We start from the raw sequence: 27,884 nt of genomic DNA, 5'->3' as shown, positions 1-27,884 counted from the left end.
GAAGAATATTAACCTAAATAATTTCCAGATTAGATCAGTGTTTTTGTTTATATTCATGAATGCCTTGGAAAAGTGAAAAACCTTGTAAAGTTCACACTCAAACTAAACCATATTCAACCAATTTGCAGAACAAAGCCAGTTTTAAAATTACCATAGACACCCACTGCACAATTTTGTGTAAATCAGCAGACATCAGATTTGTTTTTTGTATGACCTGACAGACTTAACCTGCAACAATGAGACAATTTCTATATGAATATAGATTTAACATCAAGCATGTCTTAATTTAAAGGCTAAAACATACACTGTGTTCAGTGGCTTTTATATAAGTTTATATAATACAATTTGATTGATAATATCACATTTGTGATCTTCAGTGATAGTATATGCCAACTCTTGCTTACCAGAGAAAAAGGATGAAATATTCCTTGGTTTTATTTTCTTATGTTTTGTGGCTGCAGAAGTGTGGTTTTTGTAATTTAGTTTGCAGTACAAAGGTTGTGCTTTTTGTAGTTTTAATATTGTCTGCTCCCTTTAGGGTGTTGCTGATCACTTTTTTTTCCATTTCAGTGCAATACCACACTAATATTCTATCCTGTTTTACTTCTAAGAAGTTGAATTTATAGCAGAATAGCTATATTGCATCACAGGCATGTTATAGCCATTTTAGAGCTTCAAAACTTTAACCAGCTCCAAAAGAGACTTGTGGAAAAAACTACTGAATAGAAAAATAGAAAAAACGGAATAGACTTGACTTTATTAAGCCCGATCCATAGTGTGGACCTAAGCTCTACACCACCAACAGCAATATGTTGCACCACAAAATCGTGGTTGAAAAGAACAGCAGTGCATTATTTCCTGCACTTCACCATTCGCTTCTCTGTTATGCATCAAAAAACACATTTTTCTTCTGTGATGAGTTTGATACAGCACATCATCAGAGCTGACAGTGAGTTCCCTCGGATCTACTTGGGTATTAGACATATTGACGCACAGAACTGAGACTGACTGAAATACAGCAGATCTTTACCTGTGTGAGGTCTCAATTACAGAGAACTGAGTGTACCCTTGAACACTGCTAATCTCTGTTGTGCAACTGTTGGCAATCTTGTGTCCGCCTCCTGTAGACTGTAATAGCCTGTTATGATTACTCTTCGCCGCTGTCTTCTTTACTGGATAGTGACATATCAGGTAAAACGCTTACACATGGGCGATTTTCACACTGACATTCACTGTGAATGTACACATAACAAGGGCAGACTCTGAATTATGTCCTTAATAGTCCTTCACAGGCAACCCTTTGATTTAGTGAGTATATTAGCGCTGCTATAACATTATAAGTGAGGTTAGAGTATTTATTTCATCTATCAGCCCACAATGAACATTTGATGAGACTAAAAATTAGTACTGTAAATTAGTTACACACCAGTAAATTAGTTGCATACTGACCTTTTCATGGGCTGGTGCACACAAACCCCCAGATGCGCTTGACATACATCCTCCCTCAGACAGTAGCCTATAACATGGATCTGTGCATGTGGAGGATTTCCAGGATCAGGTGCAATTGACTTCAACAAGGGTAATAGCCTGGTGACTAATGTGCAGTTTGTAGGACATACAGCAGTGATGGTTTATAAAACACAGCAGAAATCTAGGAATAGCTGAAATCTCCATCAGTATACGCCAAAAACGAAGAAATAAGCAAGGCAGAAAGAGGCTGTTTAACATTTTTGTCACGTCTCTCTTCCAAATGCTAAACTGAAGATGGAAATTACATTTGTGAGCTGAACAATGAACATCAGTCATGATCAATAACAATCAATTCATGCAATAGAAGCGGAGGCTTAAAAGGGAAAGCTTGACATTTTAAATTTAAATGTTTTTCTCATATACAAGGATGTGGAACTCTGGAATAAAATTGTCTTTACACTTATCCTTCAGCTAGTGACATGGCTGCAATGTGAGCATCTAAGCAACCCATCAGCATATGTTTTTTGGTGTCCATTTGTTAAAATGACAAAAACAAAGTTCTAAGATATGCAGACTAACTATCAGGTACTTTTTTGTCTGCTGTGTTCCAGACAGATATCCTGCCTATCTGCCTCATCTGCCTGTCTTCAAATAAACAGCTGTCAGCACCCTCGCTTGACAGATTGTTTTCATCTCCTTACCTCCACAGGTTGTTGGTGGGTTAGGTAGTACTCTGTGTGCACAACAGAACGCAGAGTGTCTGTTAATACAAAATAAGGAGAAAAACATCCACCAGGCCGCAGAAAATCCAATGTAAATTTAGCATAAATGCATCTGTGGGTGTGCAGATATTCTTCACAGCACCCACCTTCCACCACTAATGATGTAAGCCTAAACTCACCAAGAAATTTTAATAAGATAGATCGCTTATCTTATTGGAATTGACACCATTGGCACTTTCCTTATCGAGTCTATTCACCTCCAGTAAAATATTTAACTCCGACACCAACAACATGGTAAAACATGTTGTAGTCAGATTCATAAGATCTGGAGTATTTTGCTTTTGGTACGAGCTTCCAACTGCTTTAATACATATTTGTCCAATAATTAAAAGGAAAAAAAATTGTGTTGCATCAACACATATTTGTGTTTTTGTGCCAGTGTGATCAAAATGGCAAAGGCATAGTTACAAATCAATTAAGAATAAATGAAATTCTACCAGCAGAAAAGACAGAGAACAGCTCAGTAGACTGAAAGGGAGAAACAGATGGGAAACAAACAGACTCTCCATCAGCGTTGCTCTGTAGAGTGCAACATGCTCTTTGTGTGTGTGTGTGTGTGTGTGTGTGTCTGTGTGTGTGTGTATGTCTGTGTGTGTATTAGTGTGTCAGCATGCGTGGCCAGCACACAAGCATGGTCTCTGCATTACAGTATAATTTACTGCCAAATCTTCTACACCCACCGATAGTCTGCTGAAACTGGATGGAACTATAGAGTGATTGCCGATAACAAATATATGGACTGCTACTTCCCTCGTTTGGATTTAGTTCTGGGATAAAATATGTTTGTTGCATGTAATCATCAATATTCTATGTACAGAAATACAAGTAAGTGATTCTCCTGGCCCTGGGAAACTAAAAACCCCACTGGGTTAAAACAAGTCAGGAAACTGTAACCTGTAGACACCTTATTCAGCTTTCAGATCAGTGATCTAAACAGGCACATATTCCACATAAGGCATGTCATGGCCAATAAGCAACCAACATGATGATAAATGATATAACTTTGAGTTGTATTTTGAAATAGGCCTGTAATGAGGGGAATACAGTCATTATCACTGATTTTGTCATCTCTCATCTCAGATGCAGCAGCCATTGACAAATGCAGATTTGGCCTCAGTGGCTAAGATGACTACAGAAATGCCAGAGACTGATAGTGATCTTTATAAATTCAATCCAGTATGTGGTATTAGCATATGGTGTAGTACATTATCAGCTTGATTCACATTTTTAAAAATCTCTCTAGTGTCCTTACTTTGCATTATGATGATTTGTATATTTGTTGTATGTTGAATTCAGTTTGAAGCTGTTCCCCGTGCTTTTGGACGTTCATAACAGTTTACAAAAAATTAAAGTACATATGACTAAAAAAAACCCACAAAGCTTTATTCGTAATGTATAGTATTGTGTCTATGGTTGATGCTAACTTTCCGATTCTGTTATGGAGAATCGCGGCATCAAGGTGTCACACAAAGTGACTGCAACAGGGCTACTAGCACAAGCTTCCTACAGCTTTCCAAAGACCCACATTTTTACATTAATTGTTTTTATCTAAACTGAAATTTGATCAGACCTAAACACAGTAAATGGAACCATGGATTAGCTATTTTCCCAACTGTGCTAGGGTTTGCCATACTTACCAACAAAACCTATTTACCAACATATTCATGTGCTGGTGATTGCAAAGACTGAGATGGACTTTCTAGAAACTCAGTATTTAAGTCCAGTGATGGATTACCCCAAGACTATTATGAGGTTGGCTACAAGTCATCTCAGTTTGATGGTCGGCTGTAAATTTTTTAGAACCAGAGTTGACAGATGAGGAACTAAATCAAATGAAAGGCAAGACTTGGACGTTGTAGACAGAGGCGGAAAAACAAAAAAAATCTGCCGGAAGGACAACATACCTCAGCAAACTAGGGGTGTTCCTGAGAAAGAAAAAGTTTTGCTGCAAAAGTAAGGCATGGTAAAAATCTCGATGAGAGTAATCCCATCTACACAAATGTATCTGATAAACATTGGACATGGTGCTTCAACTGTAAAACATCAGCAAGACCAATGGAACTGAATGAATTGCTCTCTGTAGGATAAATAAATAAGAGCCATTACAACAGGTAAAGCACACAACCTCACACATGTAAACAAACTGTTGTGCACTCATAAATATGCTTGCTGACCTAAACCAGAGTGATTACGTCAGCCAGCATGTGTTCCCTGATGAAGATCCCTGATGCAGTTAACAAAATGATGTTTTCACTTGCAGACTTGTTTAGCGTCTTTACAGTTGCAGTAATATGATTTGCAGATGACGTCATCTTTTTGGATCAACAGCGTTTTGATGTCTTATGAGTGCTGGAGAGGCTTGTAGCTGGTCTGAATGAATCTACGCCAGTGTAAGACCATGGTTGTGTCTCATGGGAAATAAGGTTGTTAAGCGTAGGTGACGAAAGGACTAGCTGCCCCAAGAAGAATGGTTGAGATATCTCAGGGTCTAATTCCTAACTCATTATGAAAGCTACAATCTGGATTATCTTGTAATGATGTGAAATGTATTGAAGTAATATGGGTTTAGTGCCAGGCCATACTGTTAAAGAAACAACTGGTCAGTCTTCTAACCTTTCACCAAATACATCCTTTGCATGCTGATGTTCATAAAGGGCCTGTGAGGGCTACATTTCTGGTATTACTACCTGACAAAAGAAGTCAGTAAAAACCTATGCTGCTCGTAATGAGACTACCATTTTCAGATAGTTCAGGGACCTCACTGCATCCCTGTGGAGATCTTCTCAGCTTCACCAAATGGGAAAGTTAGAGGCCATTCTCCTCACTGAAGCTTCATAGGTTTAATATTTCATTTCCGGTCTCTGTACTTTAAGGTCCAGAATAGCTGTGTCAAAGCTCTGCACTTGCAGACATTGATGTAGGTGATGCTAACAGTTCTGTGAATAGAGATTTCCCCAGATATTTAACACACTGTCTCTGCTCAGAAATCAATCCACAGTGTTTGAGATGATGCTGTGAAATGCCCTCACATATCATGCTCCATTCAAAGTGAGCTGAATTGCAAGAATCTGGGCACACGCTGCTGCCCACTGCATGATTTGGTCTCACTGCTGTAGCTGGAGGTTGAATGATGAGTGACCTGCCAAAATTAGACAAAAATTAGCAGGACCTTGTAAACTAGATGAAAATGGCAAGTGTGTTGTTTTCCATTTGCACCCATTGGCGTAACTACTATGCAGTCATTAATAACATTACTGAATGAGAGGATAAGTCATAACCAGCTGATGCCAAAACACCAAATTATCCCTTAAAGAAACATATAGTCACTTGATTACCAAGAAAATGTCATTGACAGAATGCAGACTGAGTTTCACGCTTCCTTTAAGCATATGTGAACTTTTTCATTGTAAACGAGTGCACACAACACATCAGAATGGACTGATGCAAAGCGTCTTTTATGGCACGAAGCACCATGTTATAAAAATGTCATTGTTAATGGTTGCTTTCCCATGATTTTACTTTTTTTATTATTATTTTTTTTTATGCAAGATTTGCGTGACTAAATGTGAACCGAACTGTTTGAAACTACGAGTATTAAGGAAAGGACAGAAAGGAAATTGGAGGCAAACAGTCAGCATGCATTTTCAGAACTGAACAAGCTTCCCTGAAACAACCTTTCTGCAAAAGTTCTGCTCACTCAACTTCAGTTATGGATGGCTGGTTGCTGACTTCTCTAAAACACATTTGTATATTTGATCCTGGATATATTGTCATGTTCCTGGCCAGCAGTATTTATAGCTGGCATTCTCTGCTGCTAGGGAAAAGTTACTGAGGTAGACAATGCATTAGAGGGTTCAGGCAAGCCTTAAGAAGGGAAATAGTCCACATATTTACCCTTACTAGAAAGCTATAGTGATGTACTGTACTGCATATGTGCAGTACATAGAGGGACACAGCTATGCACAGCAGCCACAGCTTGAGGTATATGTACTCCTTAATCCAAATTTAGGTGTTCTATTTGGTCTTTGCTGAGACTTGTCTATCGACGGACGCTCGGTTTATCCTTTGTCGTAAATTTTTTAAGCAAGTATCCAAGTTCTCATTAAACTGTTTTAACTGTCTCCTCAATACGACATCCTCACAACCTCTTTCCAATAATGGCTGTTCTGGGATGTACATTACAGCTACAGTCTGCCTATCTGTTGTGTAAGGGCTCTCTGAGGTATTGAAATGTGTGTCTGAGCCTTGTCCAGGGGCTGCTGATGAAAATGCATGAGTGTGGTTTTGCCCTTCACTTATCAAACTTAGTACATTAGACTGTGTGCTGAATCACAGGGGTGCTAACTCATGTGTTTATCAACTTTGGATTTAGTGCACCCGCGGGGAGACACAGTTTGGCTTTGTGTTCACTGGAACCACCTATTCTTGTTAAGAGTGACATGGCAACTTATATTTGGTTAGTAAGGTCCTACTGCTATGCAAAACCTTTTAAACCAACATCATCTGAGGGGCTCCAGTTCAGTATACTGAATGCAAAGCAATGTATCTACTTGGTTTAACAAAATAAAGCTGAAACAAGACAAATGCTCTTTACATTTTAATTGAATGTTAGCAGATATTAAGACATCCTCCCCCTTTTCCCCCAACTTCTTCTGTAGGTCTTTAAGCAGGACGACATCATTCTAATACATCATACCATCACGATAATGATCTCCAATTAGCTTGAGTCCATTCAGGGAATTAAATGGTGAAAGGGGACAAAGATCAGCCTGTCCTTATGAGTGTGAAGCTGTCAAACCACAGTGCTAAGCACTCTGATGTCTTTGAAGTGAGTTCAAAAGGCAAGGACTGTGATTCACAACTCTTTCCAGTCGACTCCTAATTAGTCCTGAAATTATGGCACCCGCACTTATGTGAGTTTGACCTTTGGAGGCAAAATGTCTTTTCATTTTGTAGGTCCAATATTGCTGCCATTCGGGGCAAGTTGTTCTCATATAATCAAATGGTTCTTGCAGATTTTGAAGTCTGGAATCACAGCATCTTGTTGATTTGCTGTAAAAATGGCTTACAAAAGGTTAGACTTGCCAAGAGTAAGAATTCTATCACTGAAAACCATCAATATTTAAATGAAACCCCTACTTAATGAAAATGCTTTTCAGGTTCCTAATTATGGAAGTCTTATTAAATGTAATCTTATATTTATATTAGATATTATAATGTTTTGAAGCTAATCTTTTCTTGTAACATTTTGTATGGATGAACTGGGAATAGAAACAATTCAATTTAATTTCAAGCCAGATAAAACTGGTGTTTACTGTAGTAATGTACTGTACTGGAGTTGAAAAGCTTGTTATTTACACAGTCTCTAGGGGAAATAACAACAACAGCAAAAGAAAACAAAGTGATGGAGAGCTTTACAAAAATGTCAGTAGACTGAAATTAATTTCCCTAGCTGCTGATATTCAAGGAGCCGGATTACAATTACACGGACTATCATCAACAATTTAACTTGTCATATTTAAACACAGTAATATGTGCCAAATACATTACAGAGGGAAACAAGTCACCCATTTTTAACCTGAGAGATGCTCTATTATATTGCAAAATTACAAATGCAAACTAACATTGCAAGACATGTTTTAAAGTCGCTTATAATCAATATTTGCACAGCATCAACAACAGAGAAAACAGCTATAACTAATGTGAAACCCACAAAGAATTATCCCCCAACCTATGAGGATCCTTGTCGTTCAGTGTCATCGCACTCATGCTGGTAATAATAAACTTCAGGCATCTATTGTATACTTCCTGCACAGCACCAAACAGACACATTTATTGATTAGTTGGTGAATAAAGGGGAGCATTTGGCAGCTTGAAGATAGATATTTTCAGGAGATGGAGACCAAACACTGAACTGAAAGGAAGGTGAATATTGGACTTAAAGCTACAGTAGAGGAAAATCTGACTGAGCAAAAAAATAAATGAGTTTTGCATTTTCACTTTCACCGTCAGTGTAAGTCTTCTGTTTATCCCATTCAACCATCGCATCCAGCTGTCAGCGTTGATCTTTATACAATCTCATCTCCATCTGATCTGAAAAGACCGTTAATTGGCTGAAGTCCTCCACCAATGGCTTCATTTTCTAAAGCCTGAAAACAGTCAAGATGAGGTGCAGAAGTTCAGTTTCCTCTCAGACCACTTGAATTACAATATGGGTGAATGTCATAATAGAATGTTTAACCAAAAAAGGTTACTCCAGCCTGTTTGGTGGTCAGCAACATGACCTCAAATCAGGACATGTGAGCAGACTAGAGTGATGAATGTGCAATATTGGCGTTTCCATCCAGAGGAATTTGGACAATCTGAGGTAGTACTTTGATATATTTTTGGTATATATTTTATTTGTCTGCTGATATTAAATGTTTGCACTGCCCCCCAACAATGCAAATTTCCCCACTGTAGGATTAATAAAGGCTTACCATGTCGCATTTTTTAAATTTCCGTCCCTCACTTTTGCCCCCACCATGGTGCTCAATCAATATGGCTCAATGCTGAACTTAAATTTGCACCTACTTCACACACACCGCTGACCGCTTACTCCAATCAAAGTAAAAAAGTTGCACGATTTCATTTTGAACTTGAACCATCGCAAACAAAACCGGAGTTTGGCAGATTGTCCTGTTTCCTTCCTAGACTATGGTTTGAGCTTGTGATGTGAGCTGTACTTCGGCACTGTACGGGACATACAACGACGACTTTTTAAAAAACTCCTTCGCTCAAGCTCACCATTCTGCTCCCCTCATGTGCCCTGCTTTAGATAAAGCCTTGTATGTGCTGAGTGTCTAAATTACCAGCTCCATGCTAACATGTTCACCAAATCAACTATATCAAGTGATGATATGTAACAAATCATTTTATAGCTCGTATCAGCTGCCCATTTAAATACATTTCTAAACAGTTTCTGAACAGTTATTTATTTAAAGAGAGACACAAGACCAGAATTCACATCAGACGCCTTGGTTGTTTATCAGACTTGTATTCACAGAAAGGTTAATTTATTTCCCTTTGCTCTAAAAATAAAGAAGGTTAGGCGATGAGGAAGGTTATTAACTAGTAACAATAACAGCTTCCTCTACCCATTCACACACAAAGACATCCCTCTGCTGCGACTGAATGAAAAGAAGTGATAAAAATGCATTAATCTAATCACTGTTGTGCTGTATATAACTGGAGCAGATGAGAAGGGACAAAGGGATTGCTGAAGACTGGGAAAATCCATCCAGGACATTACAACCACTTAATGAAGTCCTTGGCTGCTAAACAATTAATACAAGCCTACACTTTATTAAATATGCAATAAAGACTATTATGGCTGAGTGTGGAAATAACAGCCATTCTAGCAAGCATTAAAATGTCTAGCTCCATTTGAGGCTCATTTATGGAACCTCTCCCATTAAGGATACATTAATACTGCAGGCACAGTTGAAGGGCATTGGAAAGTACTCTTCTAAATATTAAAGATGGCTGTCACTGGAAAAATATGTTGTCAGCAGGCTGAAGAATTAGGGTTATGTAAATTTCATCACATCCCCTCACTTAATGACAAAGCAGAGATCAAAATGTCATGAAGGACAAAAAAGCTTTCCATATCTGATTTAAACAAAGTCGGACACAAGATGATTATTTAATGCCGGCCTGCGTTTCAAGAAATGCATGAACACACACGCAGGGCCGACCTCACACGCTTTTGTCATATTTGGTATTAACATCGAGGTAGGAGTTTGAGTGTGTGTATAGCTGATGTATGTAACCAAACAGCCATGTCTCCTAAATTATATTTCTATACAACTAAACTGCATTCTCAATTACATTTTGAGGGAAATGTATTTTCTCCCAGGTTACATTTGTACTCAGCATGTCTTTGGCATTTATTGTGTTTCTTTACTGTTGCTTCTTGTCACCCAACTAATCATACTACTACCGTATTTTCGCGACCATAAGGCGCACTTAAAAGTCTTAAATTTTCTCCAAAATAGACGGAGCGCCTTATAAAGCGGTGCGCCTTATGTGTGCACCGAGTTCCAAAATGTGTAAATGTTATTGTGGGACTTTGATCAGCGCTCCGCTTGACTGACTGAGAGCATTTCCTGCTGACACGCTGCTTATATAGAGAAAAGGAGGACGTGACAGAGGACAGCATGAGAACGTTAAAGGGGGAAGTGTGGGCGTGAAAGAAGACCCTAAAGACACGCCCCCAGTTGGTATATAGTGCCGGTATGTGCATTATGCAAAACAACATGGGTTTGGCGTCACCGTCCCTGTTGATCTGTGACTCCATGCGCGTCCATCTCACAGCCGCTGTGAAAAACCAAGTGCAGCAAATGAACTCGGAGCTTGTTATCATTCCGGGAGGCTTGACGAAGGAACTCCAACCGCTGGACATCGGTGTAAACAGGGCGTTCAAAGTGAAGTTGCGAACGGCGTGGGAGCGATGGATGACAGATGGCGAACACAGTTTTACTAAGACTGGGAGGCAGCGCCGGGCGAGTTACGCCACAATTTGTGAATGGATTGCGGATGCTTGGGCTAACGTGTCTGCTTGCACTGTTGTTCGAGCTCTCGCAAAAGCCGGCATCATTTATGAGGAGCCGCACACGGCAACGAGACTGACTCTGACAATGACGAGCGGGAACCTGGCGTGTTCCATGGAGAACTAGCCCAGCTGTTCATTTCGGATACAGAAGATGAGGACTTTGATGGATTTGTGAATGAGGTTTGATCAAAAAACAACGTGAAAACATTGATAAATACTTCAATAAAGTACAACTGAACTCAGTTTTGCTTCCGCTGTCTTTTTTAAAACACACGCTAGCATGCATGTTTTAAGCTAGTACAGGTATGTTTTACCATGCACGCGCTCTATAATCCGGTGCGCCTTATGTATGTGTTAAATACAGAAATAGCACCCGGAACTGAGACTGCGCCTTTTAATACGGTGCGCCTTATGGTCGCGAAAATACGGTATATTAGATGAGGTGGGACTTGTTACCCTGGTAACCTATAAAATGGAGAACAAGCTCTGCATGTTGTCAAACTGACGCATTTTTACATGTATTATGACATTTTCTCCAAATCTAACCAGTTGAACCACCAAATGGTTCTGGTGGCTTAACTTAACCATGCTTCTAACATTAAATTAGTATTGTGAAAGGCTCAGTTTTGACTGGATTTTGGTTGCAGGTATAGTAGTATCATTTCGGTCAGAATTCTAACTCCCCTTACCACTATCTGTGTGTGTTGTGTTTTCTTCACCACGGGAATCTCTGGTCAGCAAGCAACTGCACTGAAAATGAAACTGAAAGTTTTACAGAGGATTTGGTACATGCAGTCAGGCATCTCTGCAAGTATCTTTTGGTACAATATTCATTTTAATCCCAATGCTAGGCTCCCTGCGTACAAATGTTCCACCACACAAATTCCACCTGTTGCTATTCTGAAGAAATAGCAAAGCCACACACTTCCCTAAGCCCTACCTACGATGACTGTGATTGCTTTCAAGAAATACAAAAAGGACAGAGCATTTTTTTCTCCTCTAGCAGAGTGATAGTGTGGTGCAGTCAGATCATTGTGCTCTACAGGATGGTCTGGCTGAGTAAGACTAGTTTCGACCCAAACCAACCAAGCATTTTGGTGCCTAAACTCAACCAAAGACAGAGAATAAATGGAAGAAAACAGCAAGTATGAACAAAACTTAAATCTCAAAGCAATATTCCCCCAGGGAACTCCAGTCTCCTGGGTCAAAATCCTGTCATGAACCTATGCCTCCACCTCCCCTTATGTCAGCTTTGTGGCATTTTCAAACTGGAAATGTTTCCTGTGATGTACTAGCCTTATCATAAATGAGTTTCTTTTAAAACATAAATGAGATTACAGTTGTTTTGGAACATACTTTTTGTGAGACACAGTTGAACCACGCCAGACATGTGAGCATTTTTCCTGATATCTCCCAGTTAAACAACACATTCTGATTTTTCAGCCATTTCTTGAGCATGCATCCACATTTTATTTAGTGCACTTGGTTGTAATCGTATGATATATGTAGAAAATGTTTGTATCATCATGACCCCATTGATGAATCTTGAACATTTTACTCTGGCCACTCGCTTACAATCAATATGAACAAACACTACAGTCATTGAAGCTGTGATATTCAAACAAGTGAAAGTGAGTGGTGGTTCAAGGTTTGCCATGTGGGAACGGAAAGCATGAATATTGCAGAGGATATGTCATTAGGTTATGATCAGGTCAGATAAAAAAAAAAATAAAAATCTGAATCGCCTTTCAAACTAAATCGCATGTTATCATATGCAGTAAAAAAGTACGTGTGTCTTTACCAAACCAGCTTAACCTAGATGTTTTCCTCCATCCACCCACATTATTTCCTACTGTAAAATTAAACATAAACATACTGTGGGTTGTTTTCGACTACTTTAAAAGCATCTTTTTCTGCTAATTTTTTTTCTCTAGAGGACTCTCAAGTTAGATTATGAGTTGCAAATCAGTGATTAAAATATCGTAAAAAAATTGTTTAAGATATTGCTCGAATTTAGATTGACAGTACGATGAGGTGGAGCGTTGCAGGATGTGAAGTCTGATCTGTCTAAGGATGAAGTGAAGGCATCAATTTCTGTCGAGTTTATGGTGATGAACTCTTTGCAGTAAAGCACATGCGTCAGCTATGTCGTGTATCTTATAGTCGTGTGTAATTGTGATGAAAGATCGAAATTCTGGCTGCTCTCATGCTTCATCTAATATAAACAAGTATTGGCCGTGGCTACACTTTCCTCTGCATAAACTGAATATCACTATGAGTGTTGATTTTTGGGTGTCCTATGAATTAAAAAGTTCAGTTTCAAGTTAGGTTAGTTTTTGGACTGCTGTGGTTGTGGACATCAAACGGATGTGAACATGAAATGTTTTTTAATTTGTGGGCGTCAGTTCTTTTCAAGTTCATCAATACTATTTTCCTTTGGTCTGACATTATCATTAAATGTAACATGGACTGTAATCCTAATTATCAGAACTTCATGGTCACGGCAGACCCACTTGTGGAAATGTATCACAGGAACTGCCATGAGTAATGACAGCAAAGTGTGACCGAATTTGATCATACTCATCCTAATCATTTAGCGTTATTAGACTTTTCCCAGAAAAAAGAGGGAATGTGGAGCCATCTGTCCACTGTCCAACTAAAATTTCTCAAAAAGAAGAGGTCTGGTTTCACCTTCCAGACATTCGACACTTTCTGATGGACTCGAGACAATCACTGAAAATCTCCAGTGTGGGATGATGATGTTTTTAAAAAAAAGAAGGTATCACACTTGGAGCTATTCACTTTTAGACCCTGAAAGAAAGTAGTAATGGATAACAGCGATGTAATTTCACTAGTTCATAGGAAAGGTAAAAACACCCAAAGCATTAGGTTTATTGGGATGTCTTCTCAGATTAATCCATGTGAGTTTAAAGTTAATTTCTTTCACGGTGAGCCCCAGTGTTCTGAATTTGAATCAGCATTTTGTCCTTATTTTTGGTGCAATCTGCTACTTGCTTTGTAAGTTTGTAAAGAAAGGTAAGGTAAGCAAAGAAATACTTGAAATACAGCCTTGAGATGCGTTAGCTCATAGCTTTCTAGCCACATGTCAGAGAAACCATTGATGAGCTGATGAAATTAAGCCACAGCCAGAAAAAAAAATGATTTTTCAAAACATTAACAAAGCTAGTCTCACTTTGCAATTTTGTCTTATGTAAGAATATGACGAGCATTAATGTGGATAAGTATCACACTAATATGAATACAAGCCAAATCAATATCTTCTTACTGAGATTTCATATGACATGGACCAACCATACATATTTACTGAATAATAGTTAGCCAAAACATGCAAAACATCAAGAAGATTGTTCAGTTTTCGATGGCTGTGCCTGCTTCATAATCAACACATCCGGCCAGTTCTGACAGGTGCTCTAAGTGGTTTGGAAAACAACTAATAAAAAAGGAAATTGTTAATTGACAGACTGTGCAAATCTGTACCGTATTTTCCAGGATAAATCACATATAAACTCAGCAGGCATCCAGGTTACTACCAGAAGAACAAAGATGATCATTAAACACGCCTGTTTGAAATCTGTTTCAAAATGTATTAAAAACCTGCTTTCGGAGTCAGTGTTATTGAAGGGAAAGGCAGTAACAAACGAACGTCTGAGAGCCTGAAAATATCCCTGGTCAAGCAAGAACAAAGACATTAGGTTAAACACTTAAATGCTGTAAGGGTATGTAAATTTGAGGTAATCAGCAGGAGATAAAAGGGATTTTGAGCTTAGTATTATGCCCCTGTCAGTTCATAAAAACTATAATCAGAGAAAGTGTTAGCTCAGTGAGGAGTTTTTATCATTTCTGCATGTACCAAAAAGAGACATTTCTTTATACAATGCAAGGACTTCTTAAGGTTACCAAACTGTTGCGCTTTTGTATTAACAAGAACATCTTCAATTCATGCCAGTGGATTCATAATACAATCCAAATCAAATCAAATGTTGAAAAATGAGAGAAAAAAGCAATTTGTTATTTGCTAGCACATCTAGATCAAACAAAACAAGTTGAAAATACATGGGAAAAAAATTCTGTTTGATATTTAATGATTATTTGATGTGTGTGACTGTAAAGTTTCTGTCTTCTTGATAAGTTTGGTGAAAGAGCACTGGCTAGATGGTGCTGTTTGATTTCATGCAATGAATATGAGTTTTAACATCAGTGTAAGTGTCTTTTTCCAACAGAATGTTTTGTAAAATGCCATGTTAAAGGACTTCATATGCGTGGACAAATAGAACGGTCTACAAGGAACAAACATGTGACATTGCTTTGTGGGCAGCAACGTGAGCCCAGCGTATTGGTTAAACCCCTAAAAACTCCTTTTTGTGTACCAGAGGCACATATTTAGGATTTTTTTTTCTCTGTGATAATAATCTTTTCCCATCCTAAAATGCCTTAGGTATAACTCTACATTGTTAATTTCTTTTACAATGTGTGGATCTGAAAATTACTTTACACTGCACAATTGCAAGTTGTAAAATTGAGTAATTCAGTCAATCAAACTGGAAACCAATTCTGAGGTGGAGTAATTACACATAAAGTGTCACTCTGAAAGTTGACAGGATTCGTTACATGAATCCATTTTTCTGAGGCTGTCAATAGTGCACTGCTTTTGCAAAATGCTGTCATTGCATTAACTCTTTGTTTGTCTTCCTTACAGCATCTGTTAAGGTAAAAAAATTCATTTTACCAGGAGTCTTTAACAATTCATTTTACTATGTACCATGACTCCTGTCCTAAAAAACAAGTTCGGAAATGTTACCATTCCTGTCCAAGTACACACAGTGTACATTTTTAGGGTTTATTCAGTATCAGAGTAATCCAGTGATAGCTGAGTACCTTTAATGGAGCACTTAAATCATGTTTTGAACTAAATATATTTCATATAAAAAGGTACATTTATATGTAAGCTTCATACAGATAGAAGCATTTCAATCCCATGTGCTTCCACTAGCCTGCTGAGGGAGTTCAGTTCAGCGGGTTCCAGAAAAGTATGAATGAACCATTCATAATGGAAATCAGAAAAACCATTATGTGTGCAAGTGTGTGGAGAGAGAATAGTTTCTATTGCAGGCAGGGCATATATTCTATTCTGCTAAGTAAGTAAGGATTCACATATTAAAGTGCTGTCATGAGCAGGAATTTAGTGTTGGAATCAAATTGATAACAGGCATGCTAACATAATTTTTCTCACTCTTTCTTCTAATCCACCCCTGTAACAATAAATCCCTATATAATATTGATGTTTTTAAATCCTTAACTACTATGTAAGGCCATCAAATTAATGCAAAATAGAGTAAAGTTTTTGAGAACTCTGCAACTATTCTGAATTCGCTTCAACTTTGCTTACACAGATAAGAATTCTGCTTAGGCATATGTTAAAGTGAAGTAGCAAATGCGGTTAAGATAAAGGAGCTGTCTCAAAACCCAAGAGAAGAAATTATTTCATTACACCAAAAGTGTATGTAATGGTTTAAAAAAAGAAAAAAAACATTTCCATGCCCCCAGAGATACAGTTGGCAGCATCATGCACAGGTTTACAACTCATGCTACAGCAGCAAACCTTCCTGGGTGCAGATGAAAGAGCAACATTTCTCTAAGGGGAATCAGACATTTGAAAACAGCAGCGGAGAAAAAAACTAAACATATTACTGCCAAACACTTGGAGGTGGACCTGATGAAGAGACACACAAAAATATCAGTGCAAACTATAAGAAAAATATTAGACAAACAATGATTTTCTGCCCAGAAAGGTAAACTTTAATACAAGAATAACATGGTTAAGCTTGTACAGTTCTAAGTAGTGATGAGATTAAACTCAAAATGTTTGGTTCTTGAATCTGGTGTCAGAAGGGCAAGGCCTGTATGAGCAAGATACTGTCGTACTTGTCCATAATTTGTCTAGCATGTTGGTCTGTTTGAATTACCATGGCATTTTCAAGAAGAATGTGATATCCTCAGCATGCACATTTAATTAAAAATGAGTTGACTATCCAGCAAACCAACAGTCTCAAGGACACGTCTACAAAGGTGCTTTGAAAAGTTTTCAGCTTCACCTGAAAACAAGGGGCCTAACATCCATAAAGCCTTATATCACTGTCCAGAAAAACTCAAATATATTTAAAAAATCAAATAAAGGAGAGGAAAGCTTCAAGCTGGATGCTGTTGCTCCAGCACAATACAACCATCCACACAGTTCAGGTGGCAGAAGCAGCTACGTGTGGTTTTAAATTGTTGCTTGATGCACCTTACTCAACTGACCTGCACTGTGTAACTTCTGTTTCTCAAACTGAAATCCTACTCATTTGGTCGCCATTTTCAGATTGATGAAGAAGCCATGCATGCTGTGGAGGAGAATCTGAAGGCTCAAGATGTGACCTTCTTAATGAAGAGACAGTGAAGCTTGAACATCGGTGCATTAAAGTTAAAGGAGACTGCTGAAAAATAACGCAAGAACACTCTTTCTCAGGTAAGGTTTTCTTGTAAGGCTGAGAACTTTTCCAAGTACCTTCAGAATCAGTGACCCAAAGCTTGGTTCAGGAATCCTTGTTCAAAATGTCTTTGTGTGGCAACCTGAGGAACCAGATTTGAATCATGCTGCAAGTCTCTGGTGGGTATCAAAGAAATTAGGGGGAGCACTGAAACTAAAGAATTAAAGCTGGAAACCTTTACAAATGAGAGGTCAGAAGTTTGTGAGGAACTACTAGAAACACTCTAGTGTCTAAATGTTTGACTGCTTAATGGAAGTTAATTGGCTTGAATGTTCCGAAACTTTCCCTTGACTGAATAGGTCAAACATTGAGGGCCTTAAATGTATTTTTAATATCAATTTTGAAATCCCAGATCCTCCTTTCATTTACTTTTTAAAAGAAAAATTCCATCTGCTTATTACCAGTCTTGTAAAACAGAGAGAATACATTGTATGCACTAGATTTCAAAAGGAGTTTTCAAGAAATATTCAGCGGTACCTCAAACTGCAACCCAGTATGTTCCTCTACAACTAAATTGCATTTTCAAATATGTTTTGAAAGAAAGATAATTGTGTTTTCAAATAAATAGAATTTGTAAATGTGCTATGGTGGGAAAGGGGCCAGTTTGAACAAGCAATGCTTGGGGAATAAACCAGCAACTGCACTTTTACATAGAAGAGCAAAGTTCATGTCCTGTAATGGACATGATACCATCAGTCTAAGAATTAAGTTTTGTTGGTTTGTTGTTGTTTTTGGTTGTTCTGTTGGTCTTTACTCTCTTTCTGACTATGTTTACCATAAACCAACACTTAAACTATGTGATTCGATTGTTGGACACTGAAATGTTAGAGGCTTGATTAAGGTTAGGCGCCAAAATTTGGTTTTAGGTAAAATGTCATTATCTAGGTTAAAACACAAGCCTTTCACTACAAGTTTGGAGCATCACCTTAATTTTCTGGATTACCATCGAATATATGATTGGCTGGCTGAAAGAGGCAACACTTAAGTAGTAAAATAAATTCAATTAAAAAGACTTTATTTGTCCCCTTGAGGCAATTCAAGGCACGTAGAGCAGTTGGACACAGAACAATATCAACCGTACAATAGCAGCAGTAAAAATGGCAATTATACTGTATGTTGTTTGGAAATATATTTGTGATATAATACAAACTAACCTAATCCTGCAGAAAATATGTTTCTTTTAAAACATAATTTAGAATGCAGCTTAGTTGCTTAGGATGTAGTTTTGTGGAGACTGGGCTGCAAAGGTGGTGGATATTATTAAATAATCTCAATTGGGGTTGAAAATCGGGTTTTTGAAGAAATATTCTCTTATTCATCTTTAATACAATCAGTAGATTAAATATTATGTACTTAGAAAAACTCCAATATGCTTATTTTTGACTTCTAAACAAGCTTTTAGTTTCTATATTTTATTCATAACAGTAGAATACTTTGCATGTTAAGGCCATTGTCTAAATTTGATTGCAACAGTCGATATATTAGACAGTTAAGGGACAAATCTCAGAGCAAGAAAAGGAACTGGATTCAAATACATCTCAAAATTTCAGTATCAGCTTTAAAATTCTTGTCACCAAGAATGAAGTAAAAATATTACGAACACATTTCTCTATTAGACAAGTGACAAACTTTTTTTTATCAGCATCTGTTAACCTGACAATAGTTTCTGTATTTGCACCACAAATGGGTGGAGGCCTAACAGAAAGGAAATCAGCCACAGTTCCCTATTTTCTGCTGCGCATGTTTAGCTGGCAACAGCAAATAAAACAGGAGTTTTTGCTTGAAGTTTTCTCTAGCGTGAAGGTGTGGGAGAAATTTTGTTTAAGCCACAGGGACTGATGATACAAATAGAAATTTCATGTAACCATTACATACATTGCAGGGGTATGCGGGTGTATTATACATTTCGTAGCATACAAGCTTCCTGTCAGTAATTAACTCCGCAAAGGCGAAGCCAAAGTTGTATCAAAGCCTGTCATGGCTGGTTCACTTCTTGTGTGTATTCTAGGTTTGCATCAGCCCCAGCTGTTCTGCATCTCCTTGATTAATCCCCAGCTGCTGCTCATTGCTCCAGAGGATTTAGGGCAGCGACTCCAGCTCCCCTTTTTTAGTTTGTCAATTTGTCTTGTTGCGCTGACAACGGGTGCGATAGTTTGAATCTCCACCTTGAAATCCCAACTTACCTTTGAATTATTTCCAGTGTTTGCCGCTGTGTGGTTTTTCCCCTCCCACTCATTTTCACTTCCCCTGGTTGTGTCCACATCCTGCCTGCCCCATTGTCCACCAGTCTCCAGTTTGCACTCCTCAGTCACCTGCCAGCCTTTATCACCAGCTGGTATTCTCTTGACTCAAGCTTGCACTCTTCAGTTGCCGACAGTCTTTCCCAGCAGTGTGTTCACTCCTCTTTGCCTTCAGCCAGAATCCCCCCCCCACCGCCCTGCTGCCTGCTGATCTCCTGCTGCTTAGTCCCAGTTATTCATTGCCTTGAAAGTGACTCTGTCCCTGCAGTTGAATCCAGTTTTTGAAAAGCCCTTTTCCAGTAAAAATGACCAAACTGGAAAATCAAAGAGTACAATTTCAAACTCGCTAAAAATGCATTTAAAAAGGTGGCTATGGTTATTATGTCACAAATAATTTCATATGTATAAGTGTATATTGGGTGTTTTTTTTTTTTTTTTAGATGATCTCTCTGGGAAGGTGGAGGCTTTTACCGATTGGCCGAACATTATAGATTTTATCCACTCCACCACCTGCAAAATAAGATAAAAGCTTCAAAATGTTCCTCTTTAATCATGCCTCCAAACAGTTAAAGCAAAAACTGAACATTTAAAACCCTGACCTGCAGAGCTACTGTTTTAAAGTCCATTCATTTAGCAAGGTGTAGCTCATAACTGGCAATCTGGCAACTGAGTGTATTAATCACAACTGCAAACACAATGGTGTATTGTAATAAATGCATTAAGAGGTCAAATGTTTGACTGCTTAATGAATGTTAATTGGCTTGAATGATCTGAAGCTTTCCCTTGACTGAATAGGTCAAACATGGAGGGCCTTAAATGTATTTTTAATATCAAATTTGGCATCCCAAGAGCCCCCTTTCATTTAATTCTTAAAAGTAAAATCTCATCAGCTTATTAAGAGCTTTGTAAAACAGAGAGAATATGTTGTATGCACTAGATTTTAAAGGGAGTTTTCAAGAAGTCACAAGCAAAGTGCATCAGCAAGCCCAAGTTATTTTCCTATTTATTTACTCTACACCTTCAATGTGAAAATAAGTGACAGATGAACTGATAAATGATAAACGAACTGACACCTTTAGTTAAATCATTTGTGATTTGCTCAATAGTTTCTGTTCGGAGAGTTGTTAGAAACCAGTTTACCAAAGAAGAGAACATACTGTATTATCACCAGTTTCACCTTTGCTACTGTCACATAATAGTGTAATCTGTCCGGAGGTGGAGAAAGTAATATGGCCACATATCTCAGGAGGTTTCAAAATACTGTTCCTCTGAAATCCCAGAATTGGACTGATTTCATGGCGCGTCACCCCAGATATGCCAATGGAGCGTGAAATTGAGTCACTCTATGTGAAAAAAGTGAAGAAAAAATCTGTTCTCTTCCCATTTCTCTGCAGAGAAGAGTGCCGACTTTTTTGCCCGTATGCTGGCACCGCTTTGGTCTTTCATTTTCAAAGCAACTGAGTGAAACAAGTCTGTACATTCCAGACAAAAACAGTCATTTCACATAATGCGAATGACATTTTGCTGCAAATCGGCAACACGTGAGAGTTACAAGTGTTAGTCATGAAACATGTGGTGGGGAAAAGATGTCTCAGTTGATGGATGAATTTGATAATGGGGGTAACATACTGCAACAGGTGTGATCAAAAGTGCATTTTGTTGCTGAACAATATGTTCTAATGAACCAGATGTCATCATTTTCACAGCCAGGTGTATTGAAGTGCGTAAGATACTTGTGGAATTTACACTCTGTGCCTCATACTGTTACACCCTTTTCTGCTCTTTGTGTGAGTTTCTCCCATGAGGACTGTGTGTATTTCAGCCCCAGTGGTGAGTAGAAATGCTTTTGCAGCCCCACCAGAGCTTTGATATTCAACTTATTCTCAACATAGGCACAGTGTTGCCAAAGGTATTTTGCGAGGCACTTCCAGTTCACTTCATCTACAGACTGCTTGTAGCTAGTTTAAAGTTTAAAAGTGGAGGGATTTTGCCACCTTCTTGTAAAAATATCAAACAGATTTAAGATGCATTTTCTGATACGTGAACTCCTGGCCACCATACTTCCACTAGATTTATTGGTTGCATTTTGACATGTGGCTGATCTCTCACCCTTCATGGTATATCACTATTGATATGAAGTGATAGAAGTCCAAACTGTTATTCACACATGTTGAAGAGCCCAGAGCTGGCATCAAGACCTCAGCCAACTAGCAATACATTCTTGACACTTCATCTGTCAAATGTCAGGCACTTGTCCAAAGCATAAAAACACAAGTGATGAGCTGCAAAATGTACTTTAATATGACCTATAAGAAGCACCTTCTGTAATCAGGTTGCTTCCAAATGGCTTTTCTATCGCCCATAGTGGTTTATAATGGAACTAATGCATGATGTAAATTGTTGTCAAATAAGTATGTTAAAAAAAAAAAAAGATCCAGTTTCAAACAAAAACCTGCCAAAGTTGTTGAGCTGGGAGAAAGCAGCTCATGCAGACTGTGCAGAAGGAGGAGGAGGAGGGAAAAAAGCTTTCTCGTACCATTCATTGTCCCTCAGCCTCAAAGAAAACAGATGGTATTGGTACTTTTGAAAATGAAGGAGAGATGGCAAAAAGCACAAAGTCAGATACATTAGTGAACATACAAAGCAGTGGCACAGTAATTGTTTTTGGCAGCGTATTTTGGTACACTTTAAAAGTCTGATCTTTTTCCTTTTTCGGGGCATGACACAGCGATTTAATTAAGGAAATAAACAAGGCAGCAAGTACAGATCAATGACTCAACAAAGAGGCAAAATGGAGATAACAAATGCTTTCTCTGTTGGCACAGTGGTAGTTTGCGGAGAACAATATCCTGGTTTGAACTCTCACCCTGAACCGTAAGATTAAGTTGTTTTGCACAGCAGATTTTTGGTGTTTCTTAAGAGTGTGCTATTTTCTGCTAAACAAAACTATCACCAGGAAAAATGGCAATAGAGTGAGTGCTAGGTGATAATGTCTGATACAGTAAATTACAACATTTTTAAAAAAAGTTCATTCCCATGCTTTAATATATTCATGCATGACAACCACATAGTTAAGCTTAGGTTAAAAATGTGATTATGTCGACTCTATTCTATAATCTCCACCTTTATTTTTCATTTTGCTACATGAAGAACCTGCTTTGTACCAAATACGATAAAGCCACTATCATCACTACAATTGTACAAGATGTAGGGGCTTTAAGTTAAAGCATAGATTCTCTTTGATTCTAGTCCAGGACTGTTCCACAGATATCAATGCAATCTCTCAATTCATCATCCAGACTGCCATGATTAATCATGTCAAGGCTTTCACTTCGGTCAAGCAACAATGACACACAGGACTCAAAGCAATCTCTATTCATCAGGCCCAACCTTGCTTAACCATTTCAGTCAATTTTTTCTACATTCTTTTCCAGTTTTTGGGGGGGAGAACACATCTATAACATTCATTCACTACAATAGAAATTTAATATTCTGAAAGAGTCACAGGCTGAACAGTTGACCGAGGTTCTTAGATTAGAAGAAGATGCCATCAGGAAATGGTCACTTGCACATGCTGCAGAGAAGATATTCAGTATGGTAATCCAAGGGCAAAGGTCTACTGCCTCAACAGCCACTTTTGTCTGAGTAATGGAGTGTCTACAATTGACTGGGGGGACAGTCTGATAGCACAGAACGTGGCATGTAGCAATAACAGGGGAAGTAATCTAACATCTGGCACTTTCAACAATAAAGGTAGAACTCTTATAAGAATGCCTGTAGAAATAATGTTTGCATGCTGATTAGCAGGACTTAATTAAAAACCTGGAATTGCATTGCCTAGCAGTAATACAGTATGGTATAAATCTCTGGCATATTTGGCTTTCTGTAGTTTCCTATTGTTACGTTATCAACCATTAATGGACAAAATGTTTAATTAAAATTTCCTTTTGCTATCTAATCATTCCTTCCTCTGTGTGAATAAGACACATCATCTACAGCTGAGTTACAAATTTGGAATGAAACTTTCTCAACTGGTCATAATGACAAACTTGGATTGAATTAAAAACAATAATTAGTTTAGTAGCTGATGTATCAATTTGGAAGCACTAATGCGTTCTGTGTCCTTTGTTTTGCATTCTGGTCGTGATGCCCAGTTTTACCGTTTGAATCACTGGCTGTGTCATGAAGACTCTGTGTAAGATGGTGTGACACGAAACGCTGGACTTCCCCATGGTGACAGCAGCATAATTTAGGCCTCAGTGATGAGAGAGGCTGAAAAGTGACAGCATGACACAGCTCCGGAGAAAGAAAATGGGGTGTCATTTTGTTTCTTTGAGCAGCACCAAGTCGTTTTTGTCATCAGGATGTACCCCGAGAAGTGCGTTCATTGCTGTTGCCATCTCTCACCTGATGAAGCATGGCGGTCTGAACAACACAATCACAGCAGTGGTGTCCTTGGCATATAAAGAAGAGCCATTGAGGATTAACTGTAGTGACCAAGCTGGGGCAGTACAGCAGCACTTGACCCGTTTGTCGTCAGATAAAAGTGACTCTTCACTGTCACTTTACCTCCTGAAATTGAGTGTAAGAGGAGCACAGTCGCCGCCGGCCTTTTTATACCGACAGCGCCCATCAAGTGGATTTTATTCATCCAGGTTGACTGAGTGCATATATGCAAACTCTTGTTTGCAAAGACTAGGAGTCTAACAATAAACTATTGTACTTCAAAACCTCCCAGTATTATTTGTATTCCCATTTAAACTGCATTTATACTTGGTGTGGCCTCAATGAAAAATGGTTTGAAATCAGCCACAGCTGTCTTTCATGTGTTAAATTGTTTTTGCATTGCCATTTGCACTCTCCTCAAACATATGAGTGAGATATTTAGAAACTTGATGGAATAATGACATTGTTGTTTCCAAAAAACCTTGGCTTTTATTTTACAGCGCATGATTAAATGTACTTTGTTGATGGCCAAATATAGTTGTGGAATGTAAAATTTAGAATCATTTTAATTAGTCAAGTGCTGTACTATTTTGAGGTACAGGTTCGTCATTTGAATAAAATGCTACATTTTTAACAATTTCCACTTGACTAGTGTACTTTTTCCTCCTATTTTTTCTACAGTTGTCAGGAAAAAAATAAGAAAACACAAAATTGTCTTCTGATCCATGGGGAGTGCGTGATCACAAGACTGTGGCCACTCATGACATATCCATTACACCAGTTTCCACATATAACTTCTGGGGGTGCATTTGGACAGCAAATTGGGTGCCCCAAGAGGAGAGCCTGCACTGCCAGATTGTATTAAGCTTACAGTAATTAGTGGATTATTTTTTTGTTATCAGGCTGTGCTTAGAGTGTGATCAGATATGAGGTGCTGGCTTACCGGTAAATCAAAGCAAGTCTGCATCGTATCAGGGAGGTCATTTGGTGATGGGAACGTGTTGTGTATTTTATTTTATTTTCACTAAAATACAAAGGATTCTTCCAGTTTAGAGCCACTTGCTAAGCCCTTGTTCACCACCATTAACCTGCCACTGACAAGTTATGGAATGCTCAGTTAAAATGTGTTTCAAACATAAGCAGTACTTGAAGTACTTTGTTAAATTTACTTTGTTATTTTGAATGAAGATCTTGGATGTCTGGCTGACATTGCTGCTTTTATTATTACCATGTTTTCATTTGCTACCTTTAGACTCCAATTTAACAACTAGGAAGCGAGGTTACCTGTATGTGGTTGTCTTGTCTTTCTTCTTTAAAAGCAAACACAGGAGATGAGCAGAATTTTTCTTTTGCGGTCTAAAAGAAAGGATTGCAAGTTGATAGTTGAAAAAATAATGACCTGTGTAATTGCCAGGACAACACAAATGATGGAAATATAATGGAAAGATTCCTCAGTGGCTTGTCTTGCATGCACAGGTGACAGCGATGTCATTTCAGATTGAGGCTGCAGATACTTACTGGTTTGATCTGCAAATTAAACTTGCTTATAGGGGATAATATTATCTTTGTAACTCACTGACAGCTTGTAGAGGTCTACCTGCAACGTTAGCTCCAGTGCTGGGAAAAAAGGGAACAGCTAAATGATAAATTGGTATTTTAACTGCTTTATGTTCTCTCCAGACATTCACTTTTTCTTCCTGTTTGTCAGTTTTTCCACACTCTATCTCCCCTGTCATTTCTGACCTGGCCACTCCCTCCTAACCTTTTCCTCACCAGTCTATCACCTGACCTTCCCCGCCTCTCCCCCCACCTGCATCCCCTTCCATAATCAACTTACTCCGTATTTATACCAGTATTTATTCCTAGTGTTGCCTGTAGCCTGTAGTTGTCAGCTTGTTTTTGACCACGCCTGAAAATCTGGAGTCTGTCTCTGTCTGCTTCCTCTGTATTTGTTTGTCTTTCTGGTAACCTTGTAAGAAACATTTTGTCTCCAGTGAACTTGTCTCAGCTCAAAGACAAGGATTTTTGTATTGTGCTCCTGGGCCCTCTAAACTGAAGTTGTGTCACACTGAGATTAAATCGCTTACCTACATACAACTTATCCAGGGAATCAATGCAAAAAACAGATCTTTCTGATTTGGGTGCTAACAGACTTAACTGCCATATGGCTCTGCACAGAGGGCTCAGGGCATTTCAAATGTGAAGATAAAGGAGCTGTAGAATTCTACTTTCAGTTCCCTTGTATGCCTTGTGTCCCTTTGTCTCTCTAATTACTCAGTTCTTGCCTTATTATCTACTTTTGTTCGATGCTTGCCTGTGTGTGTTATATAACAATATATCGAGCTTATTTGTCACTGCAAACCACAAACACAACATACATTCCGTGTGCATGACACATTGTTATTATGAAATTCTAAAATCATGATATTACACAAGGATTATTTTTTCATTCAGTATTATCGCAGATTTCTGGATCCACTCTGATTCAGCAGGTAAACATCATTTATGAACTGGACTGACTGTTTGCGGGTACAATTATGCAACAGAAATACATGGCAACTGTGTAAATAAAGGGAATATGCAGGATACTATGTGCAGTGTGAGTTAAGCAACTTTCTGCTTGTAATTAAGGGAAGACCATGAGGAGCGAATGGGTGTTGTTGACATTTGTATTATGTTCATATCCAAATAATATATTCAGGTAACCCTGAGTAGACACTGGCATTAGCACTGAATTACAGGGTGAAACTTGACAATGAACTCTGGATATGACTAGACTACTAAAACAATATTAAGTCATAGTAACCCCACTTTCCTGTTCATTCCCAGAGCTCGGTCCGCCCTGTCTTTCAATAAAATATCACAAAGTTCAGTACCTATTCAAGATTTGATGTCAGGCTCTACTATGAAAAGGTGATCCAATATTTTAGTTTAGTTAAACATTTAGAAGCTGGGTTTGTCAGTGCGTGTTGGGAAACCTTTCACAAAATGGCAGTTCTGGACAACATCTTTCACCTGTGTTGATTGTCAGTGTCTAGACATCAGAATTACTGTGTGCTTAAAATGCCAAAATCTTAAATAAGCATAACCCTTCTCACCCTCCTAACTAATCTGACAGTTGCAACATTACAAGTGTGTGTTAACTGTGGTATGTCTGCCTCTGAAACATCTCTTTTATACCTCCACAACCCCTGAGAAGGTGCCCCGTTGTATCAAAGCCAAGACATGAGCAACACATCCTCTCAGCTGTGTAAGTTGTGAGGTGGGACCACCATGGATCTGGCTTGTTTTTCCAGAACGTCAAACAGATGCTTGAGTAGATTGGGATTTGAAGGCTAAGTGAACACTTTGAACTTTGTCATGTTCCTTAAAGCATTTCTGAACAATTTTTGCAGCACTGATGGCAGTGGCCTTGTGAATGACCCCACTCCCATCAGGGAATATTGTTACAGAAATCTACATGGTCTGCAACAATGTTTAGAACATCCACATGGATGTCAGGTCACAAGGATTCCCAGCAAAACATTATCCAGAGCATCACACTGCCTTCCTTGATATGCTTTCTTCCCATACTGCATCCTGCTGTCACCTCTTCTCCAGTGAAGCAAACACACCTGTTTACCCACAAGATGTAACACAACATTTGGTAGGCACTAACCCCTGCACAGCAGAAATACCATACAAGTCTTGCTGTTTTGGAAATCCTCTGACCCAGTCATCTAGCCGTCACAGTTTGGTCCTTGTCAAAGTCACTCACATCACTACATATGCCCAGTTTTCCTGCTTCCAACACATCAACTTCAAG

General features: G+C 38.5%; 1 long non-coding RNA gene across 1 annotated transcript in view; it reads left to right on the top strand.

Annotated features, from left to right (window-relative positions):
• LOC129348781 (uncharacterized) overlaps positions 1 to 24,625 on the top strand; it is a 145,647-nt gene extending 121,022 nt beyond the window's left edge. Inside the window, exon 3 of the long non-coding RNA XR_008601476.1 lies at positions 17,225 to 24,625. This is a non-coding gene — a long non-coding RNA (uncharacterized LOC129348781). The remainder of the gene's footprint in view (positions 1 to 17,224) is intronic.
• Positions 24,626 to 27,884: the final 3,259 nt, after the last annotated feature.

The sequence above is a fragment of the Amphiprion ocellaris genome, chromosome 1 (genome assembly GCF_022539595.1).
Source record: "Amphiprion ocellaris isolate individual 3 ecotype Okinawa chromosome 1, ASM2253959v1, whole genome shotgun sequence".
Classification (NCBI taxonomy): Eukaryota; Metazoa; Chordata; class Actinopteri; family Pomacentridae; genus Amphiprion; species Amphiprion ocellaris.
The sequence above is the reverse complement of the archived record's forward strand: the minus strand, read 5'-3'. Positions and strand labels throughout refer to the sequence as shown.